Genomic DNA, 21,189 nt, shown 5'->3' with positions numbered 1-21,189 from the left:
ATGCTGGGAATTTTAGGGGCCACCAAAAGAGGGCAGGGGACAAGATTTTATAAAAAGCATGAGTTCTGAAGTCAGACCTGACTCTAAATCCTGCCTCCGCCATTTATTAGTTGAATGACCTTGGAGAAATTACTTAACTCTGAGTTTTGGGTAACTAACCTGTATGGGATTAGTTAGATAATGATTTTTCCTTCAGGGCTTTGTTAAAATGATGAAATGAAAAAATACGTGTAAAACACCTCGCCCCACGCCCAGCGCATAGGAGGAACAGTGAAATTTCGTTGTTTTTGCCATAATTTACAGCAACTGCCTCTTCTATTCTGGAGGAAAAAGAGCCCAAGAGAGAGTGTCCTTCAAGGACCTTTGAGTTCAAGTGGGATGAAGGAGGACTTGAGCCCTGGATGGATGCCCAGGGTGAGGACATGCAGCTCAGTCAGGGGCAGTCCCCACGGAGAACATGAAGTCTGAAGAACAGAGAGGAAACACCCCTGGTTTCTCCGATCTCTGCACATTTGTGGTTTCACAAGTGATGTTTCTACCTTTGCCAGAACAAGGTGGGAGAGCTCCTGCCCCACCTCCAAACCCAACGTCTACTGACTTACACCTCTTTCTGGAGCCAGAGATGTTTTCACACTCCAGGCACACATGCTGCATGTGAGTTACAAGTCCTACCAGACCACTGTTCCAAATTTGCTCACAGCATTTCAGTTCCGCTGAGGCTGGCGATGAGCAATAGAATTCATTTCTGGTTGAGAGAACTTTCTCTTTGTTTCTCTGTGCTCTCTCTTTCAAAGGGAGTCTAATCATTCCTTCCAATTAATTTCTAACTATATATACTTAGTAGAATCAAAAGCAGGCCGGTGTGCCAAAAAACGAGACATCCAATGAACTACATCCTAAAATAGCATTCTTTTTCTCAAAGAAAGAGTATGGCTGTGTAAGAGACTTTGTCTGAACCCATAACAGGGCAAATAAAGTAACAAAATCTTGACTGACCTCAAAGGTCCATAAAGTGTTTTCGTTGCTGGCCACGGGTCCGCAGAGCCCTCACCACGCCGAGAGTGGCATACTTGCTCAATCTTACTCACCAGGGAACCTGGAACACAGCCAAGCAACAGCTTCTCATTAAGAACCAAGGACGAAGAACCACTGGTCATGGGTTGGAGAGGAGGAACATCTGATCTGAGCCAAGTGAGCACCACTTTCAGAGACCTCTCTTTGAGTTTTCCGTTTCAGAGACATGTTACAGGTTATTTCAAGCCATCAGCAAAATTGCTTCTTGAAGGACATTGGGGATTTAGGGTCAGCAACCTCAAGTGAGGTTCTTTAATAGTTTATCTCCCCAAAATACCTCCACCAGGTTAGTTCCCCTCATGATGTCTGCATAGAGCCAAGAAAACAAACTTATTGAGTGAATCATCACAGTTGGCCATTTGGGAAGAGGGAGCTGAGTAATGGTTTCCAAAATGTCTGCTTTTAACTGCCTCGATGAGGAAATGAGAAAAGAATTACCTGGGAGAAATTGTCTTTCCTTCATGATATATAATCCCTGTTTTCAGGCTAAAGGAATACTCTAAAATTGGGGGGTACAAACCTGCTTGTTAGGGGTGTCTATGAAACAGATCAAACTGGTATTCTACCAAGACCTTTGGGCTCCAGCCAGGCAGCCTCAAGGCTATGACCTTGTCCTCTCCTCTGCTAAGATCAGAGTTGGCTGAGGCATTCTACTTTTATCTGAAAAGCATTATCTTAGCCATTCACAGGCATCTACATCTTATTTTCTCTTAAATCTTTAAACCACTATTTCTGATATTCTTCAAATGTGGAAGTACATAGGCAAGAAAGAACAATAAATTTGTTTATTCTATTCATGTGCTTCGATCAGGTAATGATTCATACCCATGATGATGAAATTCAAACAATAAGTCTTCATACCCCAGTTTCCCAGCTGTCCATATTTTTCCTCTGAGAAATCCAATATTACCAGTTTCTTCTTTTTGTGTATCCCTCAAGAGAGAGCTTATATGTACAAAAGCATGCTTTAGAAATGCAAATGGTAGTTTAGTATACACACTCTTCTGCAGTTTGCTTTTTTTTTTCATTTACTAATCTTTCTTGGAGATAATTTTATGTCAATAGCAGGTTGACTTTGTTCTTTTTAATGAATGGGTTGTTACATTAGGTGTACCTGTTATATATATATAGGGATGTACCATAATTTAACTAGTCCAATATTGATGAACATTTAAGTTATTTCTAGTATGTTGCTATTATAAACAGTGCTGTCACCTGTATGTGGGAGCAGGTCTAATTTTGAGCGAAGATGAATTCAGTAAGATTCTCAGCCCTCAAATCTTTGATCAGTTGCCTGTCTCCACGGTGTGTGCCAGAAAGGGCATCAGAAGAAACACAAAAAAGGGGCGCCTGGGTGGCTCACTCAGTTAAGTGTCCGACTTCGGCTCAGGTCATGATCTCACAGTTCGTGGGTTCGAGTCCCGCAGCGGGCTCTGTGCTGACAGCTCAGAGCCTGGAGCCTGTTTCATATTCTGTATCTCTCTCTTTTCTGACCCTCCCCTGCTCATGCTGTCTCTCTCTCTCTCTCTCTCTCTCTCTCTCTCTCAGAAATAAATAAAACGTTTAAAAAAAGAAGAAACACAAAAGATTAAACTGTTCTTACCCAGTCCCTACACACACACACAAATAATAACAATAATAATAACAATAATAATAATAATAATAAAGTGAGTGAGAAGAAACTTTGCGATGAGACGGGTATGTCGTGGCTTTGATGGTGCTGTTGGTTTCATGGGTATATACTTATTTCCAAATTCATCTTTCAACATGTGAAGCTTTTTACATGTCAATCACATCCAGAAAAGTGGTTAAAAAAGGAAGTGCTAAAGATAATCTGACCAAATGTATGTGCTCCGTCACCGGGGTAATAAAGTGCTTACAAAAATGGCTGCAATAATCCCGCGCATCCCTGTATGCACGCTGCTTCAGAATGGCCTTTGCCCGTTCCTCACCTTCTGAGAGACAGTCCATTTCTCTGTGTCTTCTACCTGACCTCACCTTGGGATTGTTTCTACAATAGAACGTAGCAAACCTGACATTGTGAAAGCTGCGGCTCCCAGCCTATTGCCAGTACTGTTCTGGGCTAGGAATACCCGAGGCCTTCACCGGGGCCATACTGACTCCTCAGGAGCCACACACACATTACCCCAACCACCCCCGGGGCTGATCTTGTGGCTGGACCAGCCCTTGTAATTCCTGTTATCATTGCAGTGTGTACCTCAGCAAAGCCATCTGGGGCCTGTGAAGAACAAGATTTGTGCCCATACATCCTGGAAGACACACAGCACGATAGCATGCCCGAGGGCCACACAGCAAGGTCTCAGGGAGAAAGGGAGGGAGGGAGGGAGAGCCTGGGGCTCTGCCTGCATTAGGGCCTGAGGGTGGGGTAGAGTTTCAGGGGCTCACTCTTCCTGGTGAACTGCAAACGGAGAAGCAGGAAGTGGGGCAAGGGACAGATAAGCTGGGTCACTGCCGAGATAGCTAGGTTACCCAGGGCTTCCTAAAAGGGGACCTTGTGGGAGGCGGGGGAGGGGTTTGCTAGCAGCTGTGTCCCACAGCTGGCAACGTTCTGGAGATGGATATCTTGGAAATGGATGCCTCTGCAATCAAGAGCTTAAAGTCCAGCAATAACATTACAGTGAAAACTCTCACTAGCAGGCTCCTACACCGCAATCCCTTTGCAGCTCCTCAAGCCTCTCCAGCTCCCTGAAAAGTCTGCCCACCACCGCCGTGGAGAGACCGGGTGAGGCCTGCTGGGGGCGGGGGGCCCCGTGAGGGGCAGCCGGCAGCTGCTCTCCAACTCCCACACGTGAAAGTGGCCGCTAGTTGAGCCACCAAGTTTAGGGTTATTTGTCAAGTAGCAATAGACCCCTGATACAGGCGGATGAGATCTGGCCCCACCTCTATCTCAGGGATTTTCCTAGTGTGGGCTCTGGACTCCTTGTGAGGAGTCTGGACTGCTTTCTAAAACTGCAGATTCCTGGCCCTGAATTAAAATTCTCAGGATGGGCAGCTTCCCCCAGATGGCTCCTTTTTCATGTAATATTGGATGTGTAACTTACATGCTACCTTTACATATTATATGAGGCTGTGAAGCAGAATGAGAAACCGCAATAAACCTACTACCATCTTAAGGACTAGAAATTACCAACACCTTGGTATCTACCTACACTCGCCTTCCCTGTCCCCTTCCACAGCCTTTCCAACTGAAATGGCAACTGCATTCTGAATTGGGAGTTCATTATTCCCTGTGTGTGAGATATATATACACATATATGTATATGTATGTATGTATATAATGTATGCATGCATGCATATATGTATATGATGTATATATAATATTATATGTAATATTCACATGTACTATATATAGTGAGGAGAGGATGTAGGTATACACACTATATATATATATATACACAATATTTAGTTTTGCTTAGTTTTAAGCTTCACTTAAAAACTGTACGATACTACTTGGCAAAGAGGAAGATTAGAGTGATAAGTATACGATCTAGGGTATGATCTCTGGTGTTAAGCTGCCCATGTCCAAATGCTAGCTCTGTCATTCAGTGTCTGTGTGACCTTAGGCAATTTATTTAACGTGCAAAATTTGGTTTGCACTTCTATAAAATAAGAGTGATAATCATATCTATCTTTTAGGGTCTTGGTAGAAGTATGAGCTGACATATGTAAAGTAATTTAAACAGTGCCCTACATGGAGCTAGTGTCCTGTATTACTCTTTTTATTTTGAAATGTGCTTATTTCACCCAGCATCCTGTGTGTAGGGTTCATACATGCTATGTGTACCACTCACGTGTCATTGCTTTACATTTTTTTAATGTTTATTTGTTTTTGAGACAGAGCGAAAGCAGGGAAGGCGCAGAGAGACAGGGAGACACAGAATCTGAGCTGTCAGCACAGAGCCCAACACGGGGCTTGAACTCACAAGCCACAGATCATGACCTGGGCCGAAGTCGGATGCTTAACTGACTGAGCCACCCAGGGGCCCCATGTATCATTGCTTTAAGTATCACTTTGGTCAGTAACTAGGCCCCAACTGATTTGCCCTTTCTCTAATTAATGGATGCTGTCATTGTGCCTATTGCTTTACTTTTACAACAAGGCCATTATGAACACCCGTTTACACGTCCCCTGGGAGGTGTGTGGGATTTCCTCTGAGCTGTAGATCTCGGAGCACACTCGGGGGTCATGGAGGATGAGGGTGTTCCGCTCCACAGGGTGTGGCCGAGCACTTTCCACAGGGGCGCTACCAGAGACCAGCCCTACACTCCCGTCATTCCACACCTGCACCGTGATTTGATGTTATCAGACTTCATACTTTGAATGCATTTACTTTTGAGGCTTAGAGAAAAACTCAGGCTCAAGATTTTGATGAAAGTAAGGCACACCTTTTGGGGGAAAAAAGTTTAATAAACTGACTTCATTGACTTCACACCTGAGAAAACCTAAAGGCCTTCCCTCAGTCCTCACACTCTCCCCTCATCACCCCTTCCTACTGTTGATGTCCTCTGTGCGCCCCCCAAGGCTGTACCATGCGCCCCCCCACCTCCCTGACCACTCTCTCCCTTCACCTCCCTCTCTGCTGACCTCACTTACCCTCCGCCGCCCCTCGGGGCTGCCTGGGTTTGAATCCTGACACTTCTACTCCCAGGTAAATTCTTTAATCTTGCTGTGCCTCAATTTCCTCAGCCCTGAAATGGGTATAATAACAGTATCCACCTCACCTGGTAGAGTGAACATTCAACATAAAGCACCCGGAACAGGATCCGGCATGTATTAAGTGCTCACTAAATGTTAGCCACCACTATTCCCGTCATCTGAAGGCTGCTGGGCAGCAGACTCCGAGTCTGCAGCACAGGTCTACTAGAGCACCGTCTGCATCAGCACCCTGGAGAGGTTGTCGGAAGCAGAGAGAGACAGAGAACCAGGACGCAGTGCTAACAAAGGTCTCAGCCAATCCTACGGGAGCTCTGGAGCTGGAGGGCCTTTCAGAGCTGCTCCGAGTCAGGGCCAACTTTCATCCTCCACAACCGCCTGTCAGTGGGTGCCGGCCCGACCTGGGAAAAGGACAGGCAAGATGGCTGTCTTCAATTTTTCAGAAGACAAATCCCAGAGAGGGCTCCAGCTGAGGGTGGTTGGCTGGGAACCCTCTCGGAGGCTGAGAGACAAGGGCTTCAGTCCTCAACCGGGAAGCGTGCAATTCAGGTATACACTGGATTATTCATGTATTTCCTCTGTCTTCTCTCCCACGGAGACCACTCAGGTTATTTCTTGCTTTTAAATCATATCAACTTTTTGCTCCTTTGTCACAGATTGTCACACTGTATCAAAACACCTGGTTTTAGGAGTCATTTTGAGGGCAAAAGGAGCATAATTTACTTGGCATTCTAGGAACCTAAATCAGTTGCAGGCTGACTTCTACTCTCTGTCAGTCACGGTGGTGTTAGGTGGAATTACCTGAAGTCACCCTATACTGTGCATCTATGCTGTATTCCTTAACAACACACAGTGCAAAAATACAAAGCCTTCAGCAAAGTTGCCATTTGTTGATGCTGAGCTACACCAATCTGTTGTGTATCTTCCCTATCAAAATCCAGAGGGTCTGTAGCAAAGAAAAGTTAATACCATCGAGAGCCCGTGTTCTCCATCTATAAAAATAGTTAAATTTACCCATCTTAAAGGACTCTGTGGGAAAATATGTACAAAAAGAAGGTCCATTAAAGAAATGACCACTGTGGAAGCTGCTACATCATCAAAGCATGTGATATCAGCACCTTAGGTGCGTAGGTATAAAAATGAACTGAAAACTCGTAGTAACTTAAAACTTAAAACCATGTGACCACAGCACAGATGGTGACCGCCAAGGCCTCAGTGTTGAAAACTTTCAACAGACTCATTTGCTCACCCTCATTCATAAAGGGAAAATTTACATGAATACTTCTTTTTTAAAAAAAGAACTGTGCAGGAGCTCCTGGGTGGCTCAGTTGGGTAAGCATCTAACTTCAGCTCAGGTCATGTTCTTCTCATGGTTCATGAGTTCGAGTCCCCCCATCAAGCTCTGTGCTGACAGTGCAGAGCCTGCTTGGGATTCTCTCTCTCTCTCTCTCTCTCTCTCTCTCAATAAATAAATAAACTTTTAAAAACTGTTTTACAAAATGGTTCAGATAAATATCAGGTGGCTAGTAATAATCAAGAGCTGATTAAATATTGCCTGTCTATAAACCAAGTTAGAGTGCTCGCTCACATTGTGTGTTTTATAAAAGGTGAGCAATAAAAACAGACTTGGGGTTTCCGTGTGTGGTGACAGGTGACATCAGAACATACTCTGATCACAGATATGCCAGGCACAGCCTGGCTTTCACTGATGCACATTGTACCAAATGCCTAGCCTAAAAATAGCAGTAGGCAAAAATTAAGGCCTCTTTACCAAAGAAAAGAGAAAGAACATTTTAGAAGCATCTATACTTAAGGGAGAGGAAGGTAATAAGTAAGACGAAGCTATTTGGTCTTTGGAAGCCTTCCTTTCTGCAAACCCACTTATAAAGGATGACAAACAACCATGAGATATTTTTTCTTTCTTCGTCCACCATTTTCCCATTGTTAACATGGTTTCTGTACATAATTTTCTCCTGTATTTTTTCTCTTTTCCCCATTTTATTTTAATTAGAGAACAAAAATGAATTCCTGTTTCAACAAAACACAACACAAGGGATTAACTGAGAAGAGTTCTCTACCCAAGAGCTTGGGAGCCCCCTTTACTACCTGAGGAGATTATACTTGGCTCTTGGATCTGCCACCACCTCCTTGCTTGTCATCATAGTCGTAGCATTTGATTCTCCCATTTCCTGTTGCTCTTTTTCTTTGCAGATTGAGCCAGGTAGGCACTTCTTTGCTATATCACTAAAGGATACAACCAAAGAAAATGCAATCGATACAGCCAAGTTTCAGAAACACAGACTCCTTTAATAAGTAGGGAAGTAGTTGCTGACTTGCCATATTCCGGTAATACAACAGCTGCAACTCCATTTCAAGAACTCTGCTGAATTATTTCCTATCCCCTGCTTGCTACCCTTGTGACCACTGGAATCCATTCATTTCCCTTCAAACAGGGCAGTAATCTACCCGGACAACTTCTATTTTACGAGGGCCACTCAGACTACCTTAAGTGAAACCTGCCATAGTTGCAAACATCAGTTGCCTGCTCAGACTCTCCCAGCTTCTGTCTCTGCTCCAAGAAACACACCTATTGAACAACTGACAGTGAAGATCAACATTCTCCAGTAACAAAGTGATGAGAACTTTCCTGGAATGGTTTTTTGTCTGTGCAAAACAATATGTCTTTCTGTGAAGACTTGGGAAATTCTTCTTATTCACACACACACACACACACACACACACACACAAATTATTATCCTAGCAAGTGTCTACCTATTACAACTTCACAACATAATCATAATAACCACTTGAAAAATGCCAGACCTTACCTTACAAGCTTGCTCAAGGTGGCCCACATAGTAAGTGGTGGAGCTAGAGTTTGAACCTAGATCTCTTTGACTCTAAAGGCCATGCTTTTAACTACCACATGCTTTCTCTATTTATTTGCTAATAATTAGTACATGAGAAAATGTAAATGAAGGACCTTGCACAATGAAGAGTCCTTAAATACTTCTCTTCTGCTCACTTGAATCATACAATAACTATAATATATGTGGCCCAGGCATAAGAAGAGAAACACGAAGTCCCAAATGCTATATGAAGAATTAAAAATATGGTGGTCACTTGTGGTCCTTTAGTTTTTTTGTTTTTTTTTCCCGCCCTTAAGTCAAGAATATATTTTGACATCAGAGATTAATTAAGGAATATAGTAAAGGAAACAGGTGTTCCTAATTATTTGCTGAGTATTATTTGCTTCCAATGAGTACATAAGTAGTTTATCTTCAGGGCCATGCTTAACCAAATTACTAATGATAATAATGATAATGATTAACTTTATTAAGCAGATATCATGAGCCAGCTACTGTTTGAGACATTTTATTTACTGTATCTAATTTACCCTTTAAGAAAAACCCTACGAGGTCAGTTGTATTATCCCTATTTTACATAAGTAAACATTAGGACTCTATAAAGGTAAGTGTCTTGGCCAAGATCACAGGACAAGCAGACAGTGAAAGTAGAATCAGGACCCAGATGTGCCTGACTCCAAAGCCTTTGCTCTTTATTTGTTCTTCACTCGACATTTATTTATAGGTACCTCTGTGAGCACCTACTGAGTGTCATACATTAGGCAAGGCTGCATGGATACCACTTTGAACAATACAGATTGGGTGCCTGCCTTCATGGATTCTTCAATCAGTTACAAAACCAATATGACAAATATTTCGGTATGCTACATGATACAAAAGAGGTGTATGGAGTGTTATGGGAACATAACTACAACAGAAATATCTAACCTAGTTTAGAGAATCAATGAAAGCTGAATTGTGAAGGAAACATTTAGTTTGAAGCTCAAAGAATGAGTAGGAGACAGCCAGACAAAGGAGAATAGAAGAATATTAGGGGCAAAAGTCATAACACGTTTGAAGGCCTGGAAGGAAAATGATATGGCTCATGGAGGAACCATGAGGTGCATTAAAACTCGAGCACAGAACTGCTCTATTATAGACACTGGCCAGAAGTTGTTCTCAGGGAGCCAAGGATGAGAATAAGCAGACAAGGGCCAAATCCTAATGTGCATGTAAACCACCTTAAGGATACTGGACTTGATGCTAAGTACATAAGGAAGCATGTAAAGGGTTAGGGGAAAGCAGAGATACGCATTGGAGGGCAAGAGTGGACACAGGGAGCTACAGTCTGCCTTAGATAGTGTACAAAGTCACAGAAAAAGAGAAGACTTCTCCCCCCAAGGGACTTGGCCTCTAAAGATGGATATAACAATAGATAATACTTACTGAGAACAACATCCATTCATTCACTTGCAGATATGTATTGATCACCTACTTTGTGCCTGATACTGTTCTAAGCACTGAGGAAGCAGCTGTGAACAAAAATGTACAAAAAGTGCTTGGAGTCATGCAACCTTCGTTTGAGATTTGAGAATCAGACACTGAGTACTTTACAGGTATTAACCTCACCTCAGCCCTGTGTTGTGGGCTATCAGATTATTTACCCTCACAGAGATACAGGTGCAGAGTGGTCGAAGACAGCCCAAGATTTGTTCACGGGTTTGTCTGGTTCCAGAACCAGTGATTCTCTGTAGGAGAAATGCAAGACAAAGGCAAGAACTCGAGGAAGAAAGCATAAGGCATAGCCCCTAAAGAGACTTCGGAAGGGGGTGACTTGGGTCCCCCAAACACTGGACCCACAAGCCTTAATTTCAGTCTTGCAAAGCTTCCCATGATCTTTTGTTTTGCTTTGCAACCAAACCATCATTGCCCTTTACTTATAGTATTTCTTTCTTTCTTTACTATAGTATTTTCTTCTTTCATCAGTAAATTCCATCCTCTAGCAAAGAAATGAGCTGTGTCCTTGGGAGATAGTATACTCGATGGGCTGGCTCCACAGGGCATGGCGCTGTGACGGGTCAGTTGGGTCGCTGACAGGGAGACAGTGCCCACCGCTGCCTATCGATTTTCCTTTCATCCTGTTCTCCTTCTCTTCCCTGAGTCTTCAGTGAAGGAAACTTTGCTTTGCTTTGAAATCAGGAACCTAATCCCCTGTTTGCTCTTCCTTCACCGTTATGCTCCTGAGCTCCTTAGCGATCAATACCTCTCAGGAACTAGGATCAAGAAGCCATCTTAGCATTGGTTTTTGGAAGAATGTGTTTGGGGACACTGCCCTCAAACTCCTGGTAAAGGACAGTGGCATCTAATGAATGTTAGAATCAAATGACTGTTTAGTCCATTAACAGGCACTACCTGGCATGGACGATGTTCCGCCTCCATTTTTTGGGTCCCTTCCTCCCCCCATCTTTTGCCCAAATGAATTGGTGTCGATTCTCCAACTTTGTTCAGGCCCTTTAACCATGCCATGGTGGACCTGTGAGAGATTTTCAATATCAGGTGAGTAAAAACCACTTCCTGGTCTGTATCTGAGGAAATGCAGAAGGGGGATAAAAGGATGGGGAATTTGCTCATTGCAGTCAAATCAGGCAAAAGTTAATTCTAATTTATAGATAAACCACATTATAAGCTCCCCAAAGATTCCACTCCCGCTGCATGATCGTTGTACGTGGCTCCCTGTGTCAGGAACAAACTGCCCCCAAATCTCATCCAAGTCCCCACCCCTTACCAGCTGTCACCCATTTATCTATCAGCTCTCAGCCCCAGATTTCCCTGAGCCCAGGCAGGTGGTGCTCCCCTGCCCTCCCCTCTTACAGGGTCAGACTCCTCTCTTCCTGAACACTTGGTTCTCCTCATGTTTATGCACTTGTTGTGAGATCTTTTCATTAATTCAGTGCACGTCCTCCACCAGACCACGACAGCAGGAAGGTTCTGCCCCTGGCACAGCGCTTGACCATAGGAGGAGCCCAAAAATATCTGTTGAACAAATGAGTGAAACCAGATTGCCAAAATGGGAGTTTATTTTTTAAAAAAGCTTTAACTGATCATAAGAAATGGACTGAACTGTATGGGTCAGGAACAGATGGGGGTCTGTTGTGAGAGCTGAAATAAAGGAGGTAAGGGTTGTCCTTGAACATGGTCAAACTGTTTCACATTCCCAAGGCATCTCTTATGGTGTGCACTCCGTTAATGGATCAGGCTCTCCGCGGTTGCATTTCTATAGGCCTGCAGAGGTAAAACTTATTCTTCCAACCTCTGGGAAAAACCAATTTGATCAGTTAATTCATACATCAATAAGTATTTAGCACTGATTCAATAGCAATCTAACTCCTGTAAGGAATTATAGAGAAAGTGTTAATACAAACATGGCCCTGCTCCTAAGGAACTCACATTACAGTATCTGGGCTTTAAACCCAAGTTTGGTTTATTTGTAACTGGTTGGTTGCAAAGTGTTCAGTTCACAGGGAATACAAACATGAAACTTTTACTAAACCTTCTTATCCAACTAAGCAGTGGATTTCCCCCTTAACAGAATCATGGCTTAATCTTTATATATATATCTATATGTGAGTATATATATATGAGTATATATATATATGAGTATATATATATTTTAATATTTTTATTTATTTCTAGGAGAGAGAGAGAGAGACAGCGTGAGCAGGGGAGGGTCAGAGAGAGAGGGAGATACAGACTCTGAAATAGGCTCCAGGCTCCGAGCTGGCAGTCAGCACAGAGCCCGACGCGGGGCTCGAACCCACGAACTGCGAGATCACGACCTAAGCAAAAGTCGGACGCTTAACCGACTAAGCCACCCAGGTGCCCCTCATGACTTAATCTCTTAACCTCTTGAATTTTGTGGCTGTTAGAATAGCCTCTGCTTAGCATTTAAGGTTTAACTCTATTTTGTGTATAAATCTTTTAAGTTAAATTCAATTAAAAAATTATCCACTCCCCTCACTGGACAGAGCTGTCTTTGCTTTGCCAAACATCTGCCTTAACAAGATGAGGTAGGGTAGTTGCTCTAACTCATTGTTGACAGGAGGCACCATGGTGGGCTCCACTGTACAGATCTCCTACACACTAGCAATCCCCCGCCAGACTTGGCCTCTTTATCAGTCCGACCCTCCAGCTGTTATGCCACGACCCCCTGATATGCATACACCTTGGCCTCAACTCTGGCACCCAAAACCTATTGGCACGTTCAGGTTCCCAATATAATCAGTCTGTCAGAGTCAACTATAAGGCTTGTGGGCATGTACAGGATGCATCTCCAAACGTTCAGGGAATTGGGCCCTTGAGCATGTTGGCATCCTTCTTGGGTAGGCCATACCACATGGTCTTTTTTTTTTTTTTCCCAATTCTGTCTCTCCTATTTGGTGGTACAGGGCATGTTAAGAGTCAATTGACTAAGCAGAAACCAGCTGACGAATGAAATATCAATAACTTCCCTTCATGCAGAAACTACCAATCTTTATATTTCTTGAACAGTCTTCCCCTTGACTTCAGGGAGGGAAGCACCTGCCATAAGTACAAAAGACAAGCCTCTCTCCATGCATTGTGCATCCCAAAGTGAATCCACTTTCAGTCCTCTGACCCTGTTATCCTGGCAAAGGGGGAAACAGAGGTTGGTAGGAGAAATGGGATCTAACCTGGTGCCTAGGAAAGGATCTGACAGATCCTTGAATTTAAAATGTCAGACACTTAGAACTCTTTCTTCACCTTTGGGCTGTAGCACCAGTTCAGGACTACAGAAAAGTTCACTCAGTATCTGGTCATATAACCATAAAGGAAGAGCAGATCAAGCATGAATGAACCATGTAGTCAGTACTTTTGTCCATTTCCATGTTTCTCTGTCCCAGTGTCCATCTTTTCTCCATTCCTACCTAAGTCAAAGGTAAGGGAGTCCCCCTTTTCAAGGCTAATCCCTTCTACCAACCTGACTCTTTCTCCCTCAGTTAAAAAATAAATCTTCTTTCTCAGAATCCTTGACTTCACCCTACAGTTAAACCTACATATTCCCTATGTCTGTGAACTTTCATGAAAACTTTCCTGCTAAATTTGTCAAGTGAATTTCCTATATCTCTCCTGACTTTCATTCCAAATTCTTACATTTCTCACTAACTTCCTTCATTTCCAATTCCCCTCAATACTCAACTCTTTTCAGTTTCGTTTCAGATTCTGCTTCTATTCAGAAACCCTTCCCTTGAAGCTCCAGTGGCCTAACCAAATTCATTTTTCCCTTCAGTTTGTAGGAAAAGACTGAGAAAAATGGATATAAATATAAAGGCTAAATGGGTCAAAGATGGGGCTGAGGGTTAGGATATTTTAGAAAACTCCTAGCTAAGTGGAGGTGAATGGAAGCAAAAGCAGGTCAGGAAGAAACAAGGACAGGTCCTGAGGAGGTGTCTGCATGACCAGCTGGTGACAGACCCATACTTATGGCCCCCAAATACGGGTGTGCAGGTTGGCCAAACTGAATTGCAGAACAAGAAGAAAAGCACCCTTCCAAGCCTTCAAATTCTATGGTTCTTGTAACTCCTCTGTTTCTGGAGAATATTGTAGAAGGCAAAATAGGATGAGATCCCACTACTCTGGCAGCTAGTCATCATTCTACATACTTACAAATAAGAAAAGAACTATATGTCTTTGAATTTTCCCTCTTTATGGAAAGTGGACACAAGAACTCCTTGGCCAGTGTTTCTCAAGGTGTGTTCCATGATATGGCCCTACTCAGCAAGCCTCATGAGGGCTGTTGCGAGAACCAAATTAGATTATATATGCTCTAGTATGTAGTAGCCCTTAAAAACCCGATATTAATACCAGGTAGATTCAAAGAGGAGAAGATGGTGGTGGGGTAAGAGGATCCTAGGCTCAACTCCTCCCACAAATGCAAATACGTAACTGTCAAATCATCCTAATACCCCAGAGATTCACATGAAGGCTGACAGAACAAACTCTACAACTAAAGGTAGACAAGATACCACATCAAAAAAACATAGGAAAATGTGGAGCCGCGGCTTGGGAGAGAAACGAATTGTGGTCTCTGCAGTGGGGAGGGAACCACAGTCACAAAGAACGGTGAGTGACAGACTAGCATACAGGGGAGTTCACGGGGAAAATGGACCCTCGTAACAATTGGCTTAGAAAGCAAGAGGGTTCAAATTCCATGACTTCTGGAAGCTAGTGGGACTTAACACTTAGAGTTTTAAAGATCAGCATGCTGGGCTCTAGGAGAACCCAGAGGCATTGCACTGCTCTTGGAGAGAAAGCGGGCAAACAACCCACAGACACACCACGTGGAAAAGGAGATCTAAAGGGTACCTGAGGCACACAGAGGGGAGGTTACTTGCTTATCTCGGAGTGTGTCCCAGAGAGGCAGCATTCATGGAGAGGCCCCTCTGGGGAAAAAGGGACTGGCAGGTGCCATTCTCTCCCCGACCCCTCAGCATAAGCACAGGGCCACCTGTATGAGCCAGCGCCACCAGCTCTCCACCTGGCTTATACCACCCCCGGCCCCCAAGCCCCGCACTCCGGTGGAATTGCTCTTCCTACTTACACTTACATCCTCCCCAGAACAGCAGGCCCCTTCCTGCAGAAGACTGGCCCAAATCTCCCAATCCAGGGGTTTTGCAGGGCCCAAGCTTCAACAGTGATGGAAGTAGTTTTCACTTCACAAGCAACACCTAGTTAAAACTCACCCCTTTCAGACCAGGAAACAAGCCCTGCCTACAACAAGCAAAGAGAGTCTCCACAGAACACTGGCCTGAAGGATAATGCAGCCAGGACACAACAGCGGAGCCCATGTAACACACATTGGAGAAACTCCCAGAAGTGCCAGGCCCAGGGGAAGAACGGACATTATGCTTCAGGGCACTACACGATCTCTTCCAGATAAAGCCATTACCCTCAAGAACAGAAGATGTAGCTGATGTTCAAACACACACAAGCAGGCACACAGACTTAGACAAAATGAAAAGACACAGAAATGTATCCCAAATGAAAGAACAAGACAAGGTCATGGCCTAATATCTAAGCGAACAAATACAAGTAACGTGCCCGATAGAGATTTTAAAGTAATGATCATAAAGATACCCACTAGACTTGAGAAAAGAGTGGAAGGCATGAGTGAGATGCTTTACACAGAGATAGCGAATAACAGAACAGAGATAAAGGACTCAATAAATGAAATAAGAAACAAGCTTGATGGAATGCACAGAAGACTAGAAGAATCAGAGGAATGAACTAATGACCTAGAAGACAGAGTAATGGAAAGTAATCAAGCTGACCAAAACAGAGAAAAAATAATTATGCAAAATGAGTACACACTTAGGGAATGCAACGACTCCATCACACATAACCACACTGATATTATAGGAGTCTCAGAAGAAAAACAGAGGAAAGCAGGCAGAAATTTTATTTGAAGATATAATAGCTAAAAACTTTCTTAAACTGGGAAAGGAACAGATATCCGGATCCAGGAGTCACAGAGAACCACCAATAAAATCAACAAAAGCATATCCACACCAAGACATATTGTAATTAAATTGGCAAAATATAAAGATAGAGAAAAAAATTTTAAAGCAGCAACACAGGGGCACCTGGGCGGTTCAGTCAGCTGAGTGTCCGGCTTTTGCTCGGGCCATGATCTCACAGTTCATGAATTCAAGCCCCACATCAAGTCTGCTGCTGTCAGCCTTCAGCACAGAACCTGCATTCCATCCTCTGTCCCCCTCTCTCTCTGCCCCTGCCCCCACTTGCGCTCTCTCTCAGAAAATGAATCACACGTTTATAAAAAATAAAAAGCAGTAACCCAAAAGAAGACAGTTACATAAGGGGAAACCCACAAGGCTAGCAGGGGACTTTTGAGCAGAAACTTTCCAAGCCAAAAGGGAGTGGCGTGATGTATTCAAAGTGCTAAAGGGGAAAAACCTACAGCCAACAAAATTCTATAATTTATTCAGAATAAGAGAGAGAAAGAATTTCCCTGACAAAAACTGAAGAAGTTCATGACCACTAAACCTGCAAGAAATATTAAAGGGGACCGTGTACGTGGAAAGGAACGACAAAGTGACAGTAAGAAGGTAGGGAACACAAAGGCAGTAAATATGAATATTTTTGTAATATATCAGTCAAGGAACACACAGCATAAAAGGACATAAAATACGACACTATATGCCTAAAATAGGAGTCGGGGGAAGAGTAAGCAATGGGTTCAAATTTAAATGATCATCAACTTAATAGACTGCTGTATGCAGGAGAGGTTATTTACAAGCCTAAAGGTAGTTACCAATCAAAACCCACTAATAAATATGCAAAGGAAAAAGGGAAATAAACCCAGAAAACCATGAAAGAAAGACAAGAAAGGATCAGAAAAACCCTTCAGAAACAACCACAAAACAGGTAATAAAATGGTGGTAATAAATGCATGTCTATCAATAATTACTTTGAATGTAATGGGATAAATACTCCAATCAAAAGACAGAGGGTGACAGAATGGGTAAACAAACAAGACTCATCTATATGCTACAAGAGACTATTTTATTTTATTTTGTTTTATTTTATTTTATTAAGGTTTATTTAGTTTTGAGACAGAGATAGACAGAGCATGAGCTGGGGAGGGGCAGAGAGAGAGGGAGACACAGAATCTGAAACAGGCTCCAGGCTCTGAGCGGGCTGTCATCACAGAGCCTGACACAGGGCTCGAACTCACGAACCGCGAGATCATGACCTGAACCAAAGTCGGACGTTTGACCGACTGAGCCACCCAGGCGCCCCCAAGAGATCATTTTAGACCTAAAGACACCTGCATACGGAAAGTGAGGGGATGGAGAAACACCTGTCATGCAAATGGATGCCAAAAGGAAGCTGGAGTAGCAATACTTGTATTGGATGAAATAGACTCCAAAACTAAAACTATAACAAGAGATAAAGAAAGGCACCATATATTAATAAGGGGGACAATCCAACAAGAAGATAGAACAATGGTAAATATTTATGCACCCAAGATAGGAACACCCAAATACATAAAACAGTCAATAATGAGCATAAAGGAACTAATTGATAATAATACAATAATAGGAGGGGACCTTCATACCCCATATACATCACAGAACAGATCATCTAACAGAAAACCAACAAGGAAACAATAGCTTTGAATTGCATGCTGGAACAGATGGATTTAACAAATATATTCAGAACATTCCATTCTAAAACAGCAGAACACACATTCTTTTCAAGTGCACATGAAACATTCTCCAGAATAGATCACATATTATCCCACAAAACTAGCCTCAACAGATGCAAGAAGATCGAAGTCGTACCATTTGTCTTTGCTCACCACAACACTATGAACCTAGAATTCAGGCAAACGAAAACATCTGGAAAGACCATAAATACACGAAGGTTGAACAACATGCTACTAAACAATGAATGGGTCAACCAGGAAATAAAAGAAGAAATTTAAAAGTACATGGAAACAAATGGAAATGAAAACACTAGAATCCAAAACTTTTTGGTTGCAGAAAAAGTTATTCTACAGAAATACAGGCCTACATCAAGATGCAAGAAAAATCTCAAATAAATGACCTAACCTTACACCTAAAGGAGGTAGGGAAAGGGCAACAAGAAAACCTAAAACCAGCAGAAGGAAGGAAATAATAAAGAGCAGAACAGAAATAAATGATATAGAAAATAAAAAATAAACAATAAAACAGACCAATAACACCAGGAGCTGATTCTTTGAAAAAAAATCAATAAAATTGAGACACTTCTAGGCAAATTTATCCAGAAAAAAAGGAGACATGACTCAATTATATAAAATCACTAAAATAGAGAGGAGAAATAACAACCGATTATGAGAAAATATTGTGGAAAAACTATATGCCAACAAATTGGACAGCTTCAAAGACATGGATAAATTCCTAGAAATATACTAAGTACCAAAACTGAAAGAGGAAGAAATACAATATTTGAACAGACCAATAACCAGCAAAGAAATCGAGGCAGTAATCAAAAATCTCCCAACAAACACAAGTCCAGACCACATGGCTTCACAGGTAACATCTATGAAAGAACAGACTGAGGGCTGAGGGGGGGTGGGGGAGAGGAGGAGGGGGGTGATGGGCATGGGGGAGGGCACTTGTTGGGATGAGCACTGGGTGATATACGTAAACCAACTTGACAATAAGCTGTTTAAGGAAAGAAAGAAAGAAAGAAAGAAAGAAAGAAAGAAAGAAAGAAAGAAAGAAAGCGAGAGAGAAAGAAGAAAGAAAGAAAGAAAGAAAGAAAGAAAGAAAGAAAGAAAGCGAGCGAGAAGAAAGAAAGAAAGAAAGAAAGAAAGAAAGAAAGAAAGAAAGGTTAATACCTATTCTTCTTAAACTATTCTAAAATATAAAAAAGGAAGAAATACTTCCATATTCGTTGTATGAGGCCACCATTACTCTGATACCAAAACTAGATAAAGACACCACTAAATAAGAGAACTATCCCTAATGAACATAGATGCAAAACGCCTCAACAAAATACCAGCAAGCCAAATCCAAAAATACATTTAAAAATTTCCACTACAATCAAGTGGAGTTTATTCCTGGGTTGCAAAGGTGGTTCAATATTCACAAATCAATCAACATGATACATCACATCAGTAAGAGAAATGGTAAACACCATATGATCATTTCAGGATACACAGAAAAAGCATTTGACAAAGTACAACATTCATTCATGGGAAGAACCCTCAACAAAGTAGATTTAGAGGGAACATACCTCAACATAATAAAGGCCATTTCTTAAAACCCCACAGCTGTCATCATTCTCAATGGGGCAAACCTAAGAGCTTTTCCCCTAAGGTCAGGAATAAGACAGGGGTGTCCACTCTCACCACTTGTATTCAACCCAGTACCAGAAGTCTTAGTGCCAGCAGTCAGACAACAAAAAGAAACAAAAGCCATCCAAATCAGTAAAGAAGTCAAACTTTCACTATTTGCAGATGACATAATACTATATATGGAAAACCCCAAAAACTGCTAGAACTGATACACAAATTCAGTAAAGTCACAAGATACAAAATCAATGTACAGAAATACATTGCATTTCTATACATCAATAATGAAGCAGTAGAAAGAGAAATTAAGACAACAATCCCATTTACATTCACCTAATTGCCTGTTGCCCAGAACCCACAAGATACCTCATTCAGGCCCCTACTCCTGGATCAGGCTTCACCTACACCTTAAAGCCACTCTTTCTCCTTCGGTCAAAAGTTACCTAGACCCCCACCTATTTTTTAGGATTTCATCCTTAGCAATAAATGGCTTGACCTTCCCCCCACTTCCTTTTAAATGGCTTTCAGGAACCCTGGACACACTACCTCATGAAGACGTGTGGTTTTGCAAGTCCCTGTCGAGTAAAAATGGCCTCAGTCCCGAAATGAATCTCGTCCCTGAGAAGGGTGTGTGACCCTGAGGCAGGCTGCAGAGAAAAGCCTGGGGGAGGAAAGACTTCCTAGAGGCCCTCTAGCAAGTACACAGCCAGGAGCTCATCGTCCCTCCGTCACCGTCTTTTTCTCTCCTGTGCTCTGTAGAGTCCGTTCTTCTTGTATCAACAGTAGGCGGTACATCATATCAAACTTATGACATTTACGAGAGCTGGAAAGCCATGGAGAGCGGGGTAGAGAAAGAGGAGTTATGGGAAGCAAAACGTCTCAGGGCCTTGAAAGCGCAGCTGACGCTGTTGAAAGGCTCAGCTCCCCCTACAGGACACTGTGTGACATAGCGGCACATACTTGGAAGGTACCATTTTGTTAATTAATCTCTTCGCCTTCCTGCACTATCACATAAAAGCACCCAGTTGTGGGCACCAAGTCCAGTCTTCCTACACCAGAAACGTTTTCCTGGCCATCCTTAACCTTTGCTAATAGTCTCAAATATCTGGCAGTAAAATGTTTTCCGAATTGAAAAATGGACTCCTAACATTCTCAAGTGGGAGTTTGAACTGAAAAACATCCAATGTCTCCTTCCTGCCAGGTTACAAGCTGTTCGTGCAGTAGGCTCTGGCCTTAGCTCACGTATGACCTATAAAAACTTTAGCACCTCTGTCCTTAGACAGAAAAACAACTGCTAAATCTGGGACATAAGGGAGAAGGCATGTAGGTCACTCTGGAAATCTTCAGACAGTCCAGGACTAGTGATTCCCAGTTGTTTATTCTAAGAAAAACTTCAGCAAGATTGTGTGCACACATGCGCACACAGCCTCCTCCACATGGGTGTTATCAGAAAGCAAGCAAGCACAAGCATGAGAGAGAAAGAGAGGAAAGAATGCTCTCTGTTTTGTGTTGTATTATATTGCACTTAGAGAAAATACGAGCAGCCAGAGCTGAGTCTCTCATTCCAGAAACCTCTTTCATCACAGTCAGACAACCATTAGTAACTGGACAGCTGACAGAGTAACACTAGTGCCATCTAGCTCTCACTACCTCAGCCTGGTGTCCCACCCCCAGCCTGTGAGAGCTTAGGGTTAGTCACTGACCAGTGAAATTCA

The 21,189-nt window shown here is 42.6% G+C and overlaps 1 pseudogene; it reads left to right on the top strand.

Annotated features, from left to right (window-relative positions):
* Nucleotides 1-20,424, top strand: part of LOC120238250 — a 30,952-nt pseudogene extending 10,528 nt beyond the window's left edge.
* Nucleotides 20,425-21,189: the final 765 nt, after the last annotated feature.

This window comes from Hyaena hyaena, unplaced genomic scaffold (assembly GCF_003009895.1).
Source record: "Hyaena hyaena isolate Hyena2069 unplaced genomic scaffold, ASM300989v1 scaffold_201, whole genome shotgun sequence".
NCBI lineage: Eukaryota > Metazoa > Chordata > Mammalia > Carnivora > Hyaenidae > Hyaena > Hyaena hyaena.
The sequence above is the reverse complement of the archived record's forward strand: the minus strand, read 5'-3'. Positions and strand labels throughout refer to the sequence as shown.